Here is a 12238-nt window from a genome sequence, read left to right on the forward strand (position 1 = left end):
GGTTCTAGAAGCCTGATCTCATCCAGTAGGAGGGGTGGAGCCAGTCTTCAGGCTGAGTGCTCTGGAGTTGAAGGAAAAAAAATCATGAAATGAAAAGGTAGTACAAAGGAAGAAGCATCAGTCTGAAAGGGCCAAAGAAGAAGGCAAAAGCCACTTCCAAACAAAGGTGTGAGGAATGGATTCTATTTATTTATTTACTTTATTTATTTATTTTTGGCCGCGTTGGGTCTTCGTTGCCGCGTGCGGGCTTTCTCTAGTTGCAGTGAGCAGGGGCTACTGTTCGTTGCGGTGCGTGGGCTTCTCACTGAGGTGGCTTCTCTTGTTGCGGAGCACGGGCTCTAGGCACGTGCGCTTCAAGTAGTTGTGGCACGCGGGCTCAGTAGTTGTGCCTCGTGGGCTCTAGAGTGCAGGCTCAGTAGTTGTGGCACACAGGCTTAGTTGCTCTGCAGCACGTGGGATCTTCCCGGACCACGGCTCGAACCCATGTTCCCTGCATTGGCAGGCGGATTCTTAACCACTGCGCCACTAGGGAAGCCCGGATTCTATTTATTTTTATTTCATTTCTGAGACAGTTCCTGGAGAGATTCATGGTGGGTGCAGGAGCTGAGAAGGAACTTTCTGTGGCAGGAGGAGGAGGAGCTCAGGCAACAACTGCTATTCTAGTGATGTTGAAAATTTCAACCTAAAATGTGTTGTCTGCATGAAGCCACCGAATGCCCAATGCTATTTTTTTTAACATCTTTATTGCAGTATAATTGCTTTACAATGGTGTGTCAGTTTCTGCTTTATAACAAAGTGAATCGGTTATACATATACATATATCCCCATATCTCCTCCCTCTTGCATCTCCCTCCCTCCCAACCTCCCTATCCCACCCCTCTAGGTGGTCACAAAGCACCGAGCTGATCTCCCCGTGCTATGGGGCTGCTTCCCACTAGCTGTCTATTTTACATTTGGTAGTGTATATATGTCCATGCCACTCTCTCACTTTGTCACAGCTTACCCTTCCCCCTCCCTGTATCCTCAAGTCCATGCTCTAGTAGGTCTGCATCTTTTTTTTTTTTTTTTTTGCAGTATGCGGGCCTCTCACCGCTGTGGCCTCTCCCGTTGTGGAGCACAGGCTCCGGACGCCCAGGCTCAGCGGCCATGGCTCACGGGCCCAGCCGCTCCGCGGCATGTGGGATCTTCCCGGACCGGGGCACGAACCCGTGTCCCCTGCATCGGCAGGCAGACTCTCAACCACTGTGCCACCAGGGAAGCCCGATCTGCATCTTTATTCCCATCTTACCCCTAGGTTCTTCATGACATTTTTTTTTTCTTAGATTCCATATATATGTGTTAGCATACGGTATTTGTCTTTCTCTTTCTGACTTACTGCACTCTGTATGACAGAGTCTAGGTCCACGAGCAATACAGACAAGGGATCCATGGGAGAAGCAAAAGGAATCCCTTCACACTTACAAAACAGACACTTAGTCAAAGCCACTCTCCAGGGAGGTGAGGGTTTTCTCAAGCCCCTCCGTGCATACAATAGGCACACACCTCTGGGGCTGGGGGTGTGACAGCCCAGGTGGCGAGCTGGAAAACATGAGGACAGGACAACAAAAAGCAATGTTTCCACCTGAGCTCTTACAGACTAGAAAACGAAGCCCAGAGGGCAGCACGAGCTTTTCTGTTCTGGTGTCTCACTTGCAGGTAGAAAATAAACTATGGTAACTAGGAATGAAATAGCAGAGTAATATCTGAGAGTTGTAAAGGTCAATACTATGACTATAAGTTTGAAAAACATTTACTTTTTCATAGATTACATATTGTTTCGTGTCCCTATTTTAATTTCAAAAGGAAATACTCTCTTTGGATTTAATGTAAGTCATATTTTAGCACTGAGAAGAATGCCATATCTGAATTATCTAATGCTCACACACAAAAATATCTAGATGAAAAGAAGTACCTTTCGTGCTGAGGATGGAAATTAATTTCCCTGGGATATCTTATACTTTTAAATGCTGTGCAAAACAAAACAAGCAAACAAAAAAATGGTGTGCATACTAATAAAAAACTCTCCACAATTTCCACCCACATATGGGCATGTGTGGATGTGAAAAAAACCCAACTACGATCTCATAAAGCACTGCTGACTTTTAAAAAAATGCACAATGTGAGAGTTGTGAGTTAAGTTTTATTTGGGGCAAAATGAGGACTACATCCCAGGAGACAGTGTTTCAGACAGCTCTGACAAACTGCTCCGAGGAGGTGAGGGGGGAGCCGGGTTATATAGAAGTTTTGTAACAAAGGGCAGGTAGTCTGAACATCAGAAGATTATTGTTAATTAACGAAAACCAGATATGTCAAGTTAAGGAATGTAGAGCTTTTCTATGTATGGGAAGATGCAGGAGTCTGGGCTCACTGAAATGCTTCCTTTGACCTGCACCTCAGCAGTCTGGGGCCAGTATCCTGTGTTCTCACATCCTGAGTTTCCTCAGGGCTCACCGCGGGGAGTGGCTGCAGCCTGATGGCTGCTAGATGGCAGGTATTCTTCCCTTCCTGACTTGCCTCAGGGCTCACCAGCTCACCTGGCTGCAATCACTGATGACTGTGACATCCTTTGTTTGCTGATGCGGCAGGAAATATTCCATTTATCAGTACTAATGTATCACGAATGACATATGAGATGTTGAGAGTTTACAGAAAAGTGCAGAGGTCAAAAAAAATCATTTACTACAAAAAAGTGGTCAAGAGGGTTTTGAAATCATGACTTTCCTTTAGCTTCATTATTAAGAGCCCAAGAACTCAAATATTTGGAGTCACGGGAACATAAAGCTAGTAAATGTATTTTGAAAATAGCAACTATCCCACTGTTTGCCTTCTGCTAACCAAATAGGATTTCACATTATCAAATATCCTTTCTCTGAGGACATTAAGTGATTTTATAGAATCTAAAAGGCAATGGTAATCAAGTAAGGAAAAGGGATGTACCACCATGCATCACTCTCAAGTCATAAACAGACTCTACAAATGCTGCTTGATGCTATTAGCATGGGGTGATGCCAACGGTACAAAAATAACAAGTACAAGCTCACTACTTGTTCATTATTATATTAACTTTAGTTAGTTTCAGACAGTTTATGTGGGTATTATTAGAATCTGAAATCTCCTCCCTAGGTAATTTTAAATCCCTTTAGAAAGCAGGAAAAGCACTACAGGATTTCTCTAGACCAGGCGTGGCAAAACACAGTCTGCAGGACAAATCCTGACCACCACCTGCTTTTAGTAAAAACAGTTGTACTGGAACTCAGCCCTATCTATTTATGTCTATATTTTCTGTGGTGCTTTCGCACTCTAATGGCAGAGGTTGAGTGGTTGCAGTGCAAACTGTATGGCCCAGAAAGTCTAAATTATTTACTACCTGGCCCTTTACTGACCGATGCACTAGACAGTTAATTATTTATCCACACTGTCCCATGGCACAATGAATACCAGATATGTAAATTTTCAGCATCTAGGGGATTATTTTCCTGAATGTAATTCATGGGATTTACATTAAAGTTTTTTTAAAATTATTTATTTTTGTATTTATTTTTGGCTGCGTTGGGTTTCGTTGCCGTGCACGGGCTTTTCTCTAGTTGCGGCGAGCGGGGGCTACTCTTCGTTGCGGTGCACAGGCTTCTCATTGCAGTGGCTTCTCTTGTTGCAGAGCATGGGCTCTAGGTGCACGGGCTTCAGTAGTTGTGGCTCATGGGCTCTAGAGTGCAGGCTCAGTAGCTGTGGTGCACGGGCTTGGTTGTTCTGTGGCATGTGGGATCTCCCCGGACCAGGGCTAGAACCCATGTCCCCTGCATTGGCAGGCGGATTCTTAACCACTGTGCAACCAGGGAAGGCCCTACATTAAGTTTTGATAGACTGTCTGCAAATATGGCTGCCAAGGAGTCCTCCCCTGGCTGTGGTGCATTCTGCTCTCTCCGTCAAGGCATGGAGTTTATTTTCTCTCCCTCTGAATCTGGAGTGGCCCTGTGACTTGCTTTGACAGCAGAATATGGTGGAAGATGCCTGGTGGCTTCTGCTTTGCTTTTGGCACCATGAGTCACCATGTGGAAGTCTGTGTCCCCTGCTGGACAGTCCCCACCAGTCCCCAGACATAGCAGGCACCCCAGGTGCGGTGCCAGTCTTGAGTGAAGCCATCTGGGACGTTTCAGCCCCAGCTGATCTCTCAGCTCAATACAGTCGCAGGAGTGGCCACAGCCAACACTGTGGGGAACTACGTGACAGTCTAGGTAACTGACAGGGCAGTGAAAAGGAATACTGTCGTTTTAAACCACCAAGCTTTGTCATTACGCAGCAATAAATGCACTCAACTTAAGGTTCTGATGTCCCATTTAGTATTTCAAAACTTTAAGATACTTTAAAAGAATTTTAAAACAAGCCAACTCCATCATCTTCTTTTATAGCTTCAAAGCAAAAAACCTCATTCTGTTCAGGTGGCAGTGTGAGCAGGGTGGATGAAAAATGCCTCTCCTGAACTACAAGTAAGACATGGAGAATCATCTAAGAAAGAGTGAAATCATCTGGCAACGGAAGTAAGCCACAAAATATAATCATATTCTAACCTCTGGAAAGATTTTTTTTTTTAATCCACGGTTTCAGTGTCAGGGGTTTCAGAATCCCATCTTTGAAGAAAGCATTTTTTCCCAATTCTATCAATACTTGTCTTATTAAACAGAAAACAGGTCAGGAGAAACAAAGACTTCTTGGAAACCAAAAACTACAGTTGTTGAATTTAAGTCTGCTGATGAGAAGCAACTTGTAATTGACTAGTGATAAAAGGATCAAAGTTGATAACTCCTCCCAGGAAAACGAAAAAAAAAGAGGGACTTCCTTTGCCGCACAGTGGTTAAGAATCCACCTGCCAATGCGGGGGACACGGGTTCGAGCCCTGGTCCGGGAAGATCCCACATGCTGTGGAGCAACTAAGCCCGTGTGCCACAACTACTGAGCCTGCGCTCTAGAGCCCGCGAGCCACAACTACTGAGCCCACGTGCCACAACTACTGAAGCCCGCGCACCTAGAGCCCGTGCTCCGCAACAAGAGAAGCCACCACAATAAGAAGCCCGCACACCACACGAAGAGTAGCCCCCGCTCGCCACAACTAGAGAAAGCTGGGGCGCAGCAGCGAAGACTCAATGCAGCCAAAACTAAATTAATTTTTAAAAAAAGAGAGAGAAAATGGTTGAGGAGAGGAAGGCTATGGAGAAGAAACTGATACAGACGTCAGAAAAGTCCCATTGGAGTCACAGAAACGTGGACCAGGGGATTAGATTTCCCAGAGAGTGTGGAAAAGGGCACTTAGGCAAATTTAATTTAAATATCAGAGAACAGAAGGACTTCAACTAACCTTTGAAACACACGTGCCTCAAAGAGAAGATAAGAAAAAACTCCAAAATGATTATGGCACCTGCTATGGTGGTGGGAGGATGGATGATTTTTTCCCCCTTCTTTTTAGTTGTGCTTCGATGTGTCTGTGCCTTTTCGTTTTAACTTGGAAAGCTTTGGGGAGGCTGAAAATGTTCGTATGGTGATTTTTTAAAAGAAATGGGGGTTGGTTGGTTTAATAATAATAAAAATAATACCTTAACATTTTCAGAAAATGATTTTTTAAGATTAAGCAGAATGAAGAAAATAATTAAAGCATAAAAAGAAATATATTAGAAAACAACAACATAGCCTTATTGATAAATCCAACTGCAAATTTCTTGAGGAAAAAAACCATAAAAGTGCTCACTTTGACAAATAAAATCAATTAAAAAGGAGGAAAATGCCTCAGTAATGAGGGTTCAAATGGGCCTAACAACAGCTACTGAAAAATAACTCTGAAAATATAAAAAATAGGCAGGCACAACTGTAATATATATATATATATATATATATATATATATATATATATATATTTTTTTTTTTTTTTTTTTTTTTTTTTTGCGGTACGCGGGCCTCTCACTGCCGCGGCCTCTCCCGCCGCGGAGCACAGGCTCCGGACGCGCAGGCTCAGCGGCCATGGCTCACGGCCCGGCCGCTCCCCGGCATGTGGGATCTTCCCGGACCGGGGCACGAGCCCGCGTCCCCTGCATGGGCAGGCAGACTCTCAACCACTGCGCCACCAGGGAAGCCCCACAACTGTAATATATTTGAAAACCTGGATCAGGTTTGGCAAACTTTATCTATAAAGCACCAGATAATACATATTTTAGGCTTTGCGGGTAGAAGACAATAATGAGTTAATTAAGAACAACCAATGCATGGGAGTGGGCCTTCTAGAAGCATTTTCACACATAACTAGTGAGAGTGTAAATCACAATAATTCGTCTGGAAAGCAATTTGGCAAATGTATCAAGAACTTTCCAAATGTGTAAAACGTGTTGATACCTGTGGAGGAGCGAGCGCTGCTACCCCGCTGCCGCTGGGACCAGGGGTTTAGAGAAGGGGCTCCTGAGGAAGGGGGCGCCTCCCAGTAGGCTGCTTCTGGAAGTGTTGAAAGAAGGAGCAAGCTACAACCAGCTGCGACCGCCAGGGCTAGGTGCCCTCGCCTCCGGGACCGGAAAAGCGAGCCCGTCAGGCTGAAACCCCGCCTCCCTGCCTCCGTCTTCCCTCTCCAGTGCCCTCTACTGGCAGAAACGGGAAGCAAGCCAGCACAGGAAAAAAGGTGGTATGCAGAGCCCCATTTCCCGCAAAACATAGCAGAGCAGAGACCGGTGGATTTGGAACTGCCAGATAATCACTGAAAAAGTGGCAACACCTGAAACCTCTTTATAAAATTTCCCTTAAGGGTACAAAATATGCTGGATATTTCCAAAACCAAAGCCTTGATTCCAAACAGCGAGGGCAGAGCAAAAAAACCCAGCATCAGGTGTTCCCTTTAAAGTGATTTCTGGGAGCAAGCAGGAGTTCACTTCATCGATATTATTTTAATCATGATTCTGTGATCGGTCTGGCTTGGAAGTTTTGAAGACAAAGATGTAGTTTTCCAATAGTTTTATTTCTCCTTGTTTTTCTGTATGAAATGCATGATAGAGTATTACTTCTACAAATCAGCAATTTTATACTAAGAGCAGCTGCATTACGGAGCATCTATAATGTAACCTGACATAAATCAAAAAACCTCAGGTGGCTCTCAGATATGGTTACACATTGAAAGCAATACAGTTATGTTGACATCATCCTGTCATGATCTACCAGTCTGGACTAAACCCAAAGGACAAAGGGTACACGCAATTTGTTGAGAAGAACATTTATGGGGAAGATAGGCTCATTCACTTTTGACACAGGATGTGTAAAATCTAAGAACATTCAGCTACTTACTCCTTAAGCAACAAGAGTGATTTTCTCCTGTTTACAGAGAGAATGTTGTTTGACCTAACCTTGATTGTACCATACTATGTTTACCATATCACGTCTTGGCATGGTAAAATGCAGGTGTTTTTTTTTTTTTCCCCTTGCGGTACGCGGGCCTCTCACTGCTGTGGCCTCTCCCGTCGCGGAGCACAGGCTCCGGACGCGCAGGCTCAGCGGCCATGGCTCACGGGCCCAGCCGCTCCGCAGCATGTGGGATCCTCCCGGACCGGGGCACGAACCCGCGTCCCCCGCACCGGCAGGCGGGCTCCCAACCACCACGCCAACAGGGAATCCCAAAATGCAGGTTTTTAAATGTGAGCTCTCAGTTGAGAAAACCAAAGGAACTGGTTTGCCTTATGGACTAATGAACCCATGACCCCTCAGAAATTATCTAATGGGGTGCGTTTGCCCCATTCAATACAATATTTGAAATATTCCTTGGGTGACCATTCAACTCCTTTCCATAATGTCATTTATAGTTGCCCTGGAAACCAATTAGTCAGCAAAGTAGCAGACCATCACCTCCTACCCTGCTTTTTTACCACTGTGAAGTTGTTTTTATTTCTAATTTCTATGAGCCCATCAAAGAACAATCTGCAATACTGCCTAAAAACACTCTTGCTAGGGAAGGGTCGATGTGAGTTGAGGTAATGTGGAGAAAGTTTCAAAGCGATTTCAAGTTTTCATCCAGTTTTTCTCTTCTTTTAGCTCCCTGTATTACAACTGTCTTGCAATACAACTGCCCTGAAACTTAACACCTGGGAACTCTTGTAAAGCCATTTCTAATGGGGTAACTTTAGACTCTAGAAAATGTGGGGAAAAAAACCCCACATGTCTGACCATCCAACAATTCTGGGTGTATGACCTAGAGAAAGACTGGCATTTGAATACAAGGAACTATGTACAAGTGCTAGTTCTTTGCAGCACTGTTAGTAAAAGGGGGACTTGGAAACAATCTGTATGTCCAACAATGGTAAAGGAATTAATACAGGGTAGTATATCCACGTGATAGACTTTTATACAGCAGTTAGAACTAAATGTGTGCCTATGTGAAAACACAAGTTGATGTCGTTTTGTATATGTACACATGTATATTTATACATTATGTACATATGTATATTTATACATGTATGTATATATGTATATGTAAGTATATGTAAATATGCATCTATATGTGTTAAAATATGATGAAGAGTATAAGAGCAAGAAGTTTCATGTGCACAATATTTGTCCACACTACCCCAAACTCAGGATAGTACTGCCACTGGGAGAAGGGCAAAGGATTGAGATCCACGTAACGGTAAAAAGAACTTTAGCCAAATCCAAAATGTTTTACTTCGTTTTCAAACAGTGGCTGGAAACAAATCTTACAAAATAAAAACAGTTAGTAATTTTATGGCAAAAACATATTTTATATTCTCCTTTCTAGTTTTCTGCAAACTTTTATTTCTTACAAAATAAAACCCAGGTCATGCTAGCTACAAGATCCCAAAGATGGGTTGCTGCCTCTTTCCATTCTCTCCCTTGGTACCTGAGTTTCAGCAATTTCACCCAAGGCAATGAAGTTTGAGCTGTTCCATAGATAGTGTGCAAAACATATACACCACAAAGGCACATTGTGATGTTAGCTATTGCTGCATAACAAACCACCCCAAAACAGTGCCTTAAAATAATTAGCATTTATTTTCAATAAATAATATATGGATCAACTGGATGATTCTGCTAACCTAGGATAGGCTTGGCAGATTTTGGCTGGCTTGTTTATGCATCTGTGGTGGACTGGTAGGTATGCTGGGGGTTCATCGGTCTAAAATGGTTTCACTGACATGTTGGGCAGTTGGCTGGCTGTCGGCTGGGTGATGAGAATAACTAGGCAACATGTCTCTTATCATCCAGCAGTTTAGCCCGGGCTTGTCCACATCTCAGCAAGGTTCTAAGGAAGAGAAGGGAAGTGAATCAATCCTGGCACATTTTCTTGGCCAAAGCAAGTCCTAAAGCCAAACTAGTTGGGGTTTTGTATGTAGCAAAGCAGCTCTCTTGCTGAGATCTACTGAAAGTCAGTCTTATACACACACACACGCCCCAGACCAAATTCAAGGGGGAAGGAAAATCTTTTTGAAAATTGAAGTAGAGTTGAGTTACAATATTATATGTTAGATCCTACCTCTTGATAAGAGAAACTGCAAATTTACATTTCAGGGGTTAGGGACAGGGAGATGGTGTGTGTGTAAAGGTTTAGAAATTTTTCAATCTGTCTACCACACCATGGCTTCTTATGGACCACCAAATTAAAAAAAAGGTTTTAATGCTATGACTGGTTAAGTTTTATGTGCTAAAGAATATAAAAGATAAGATGGATTATCATATATCAAAAGAAAATCTTACTAGGCTTTCCCTCTAATAGTGCGTTTTGGTTTTCAGACTACGTTTTATGTACTACCCAAACACATTTAAACAGCCTTCATCCTCTGACTGTAATAGGTGTGTTTCTATACAGCTCACAAATCTCACCCAGAATTATTTTCTGGATAATAATGGGCAACTAATAGAGGCTGATGACCTGAAATTGTCTCAAAAGTCACCTTTACAACAGTGAAGATTGAACAGTAAATAGAACTTGCAGGCTGGTGTAATTTACCTTGTGCCAAAGCAGATCTCCTAAATGACTTATTAAATCGTTCCACTGAAAGTTGTAAATCTGAATGAGAAAAGTACAAATCAATAGAAAAACACAGTTGAGCACTTTACCTCCTATGATTTTTTTATGACCTTCTGGAAGGATGAAGATTGATGTTGCAAAGAAACTCCAAAACAGGAAGACTTGTAAAGAAGAACTGGCTATGGTTTGCATTATTCTTAATTCACATGACTTTTGCTGTCGCTAACCTCCCTGTTTGTTAACCTTTTTTGGCTTATATCAGAATATCAGTATATAGTTATTCCTCATGCCCTGGCATGCAGAAGAATTTGGGAGTCAAAGAAGTTTGAAATCTGCCAACTCCCTATTTGCCTAAGAAGGACATTGTATGAAGGCACAGCCCTGGATCTTCTGACCTTCAGGTGAAGTGTGAAGTCAGTGGAGTGAGAAAAGGAGCCTTGCCTGCCTTGGGCAATGAGGCATGAAAGAAGGCATGCCGGAGTATTAGATCAAGCAGCCTCTCAGCTCTCAAAAATGGATTTCCGTGGTGTATTTTTCTTGAGTTTTAGGCATAGCCAATCCCTAGATCTCCCTGTTTTAACTGAGATATAATTCACATGCCATAACATTCACCTTTTAAAAGTATAAAATTCAGTGTTTTTTAGTAAATTCATAGAGTGGGAGAATGATCACAACTAATTCCAGAAATTTCCTCAGACCTATTAGCAGTCAGTTCCAATTCCCTCCTCTCCCCATCCTCTGACACCACTGATCTACTCTCTGTTCCTATAGTTTGCCTCTTCTGGACACTTCACATAAATGGAATCATACAATATGTGGCCATTTGTGTGTGTCTCCTCCTGGACCCCTTTTGGTGAGTGAAAGAACACAGGAAGCTGATGTTACCGGCTCTTGGGATATCCTTGCTCTCTCCCCTCCTGACTGGAGGCAAGTCTCAGCCTGGCAATCCATCTCCACAGAAGGTCAAAAGCACAAATCCATCTCCTCAGGCATGAAGTGAATGGTTGATATTTTGGCCGCGGTCTCCTACAGAGATGAAGGGAAGGCTTACACCGCAAGTCACCCAGCAAACATGCCCCAATCCTTTTTCTGAAGCAGACCCTTCATTGCTTTTCCTTTTGTCCCCAGAAATCCCCACCATCCCCTTGAGTCCACAACCCGACTGTTCAATAACACATGAACTCTTGCTTATTCACTCATTTATAGTAATTGTATTCCTTGCTGAGGACAGATGTAATATGTATGCTTTCGATGCCAGAGGTACATTGGCAACATGTATAATGTCAGCAAGATGATCTGGGCCGGCTTCCTATTTGATGCACCAGTCAGTGTACGGAGGGAGTGGAGCTGGGTAAGCACATCATCCCAGGCCTTGAAAACATTCACTGGGGACTTATATTCTGCTTATTGGTCCCGCTATTTACACCAATCAGAGGGAAAGTTGAAGCAAAGAAATGGCTGTTTACAAATTCACTTTGAGTTTATAAGATGTATTCCAAGAAAGAGACACAGAGAATAGCATCCTGTTTTTACTGAAACTAGGTAAAACCAACATAATTCAATCAGCTTAAAAATGCACTATCTAAGGGTTTGTCCCAAATGAACATCTGGAAGAATCTGGCTCAAGCATAAGACAAGCAGAAGCTAGAAAAAAGTGTCTCTCCAATTCCTAAAAAAGAAAAAAAAAAAAAGATTTAACTGGTGTACTGGGGAGTCTTATCTCACTGGGGTATAAACACAATTTCCCCGTTCCTGCTTTTAATTTTAATCTGTTGAAACTTCTTTTCTCAATGGATACCAAGTCCCTTAACAGCATCTTGCCAGACTTTATAACTAGTGAAAACTTTAAGTAATCAAACCCACCTAAACTGACATCCACACACCAGTTAAAAGAGTTACCCATTCTTTCTTGGATGAGCTTAATTTGGGGAAATGTTGCCATTTATGGTTACATTAAACTTTTTAAAATTAAGAACTGGTTAAAGTAACACACTTCCTAACTTAACTTGGTTAGTAAAAATAACAGTGGTATGGCTGTATAGATTCTCTTAACTATATCCGCCCACCAATGCCTTACTCATCCTCATCTTTCAATACCTAGCAGTTTTTGGTACCAGTTAGGTGGTTGTCAATAAACATTCAGATAAACTTACCTTTGGCTAAATGTTAAAGGGCAGGGGCCACTGAGTTATTAAGAAA

At 42.7% G+C, this 12238-nt stretch overlaps 1 long non-coding RNA gene across 1 annotated transcript; it reads right to left on the bottom strand.

The window, feature by feature from the left end:
- Positions 1–9181: 9181 nt before the first annotated feature.
- On the bottom strand, positions 9182–12150 carry LOC308609063. The gene is made up of 3 exons (XR_014014267.1): positions 10925–12150; positions 10019–10078; positions 9182–9313 (listed from the first exon to the last, which is right to left on the bottom strand). It is a non-coding gene; the product is annotated as an uncharacterized lncRNA (long non-coding RNA).
- Between the last annotated feature and the right edge of the window lie 88 nt (positions 12151–12238).

Source organism: Mesoplodon bidens, assembly GCF_964165515.1.
Source record: "Mesoplodon bidens genome assembly, chromosome: X".
Lineage (NCBI taxonomy): Eukaryota > Metazoa > Chordata > Mammalia > Artiodactyla > Ziphiidae > Mesoplodon > Mesoplodon bidens.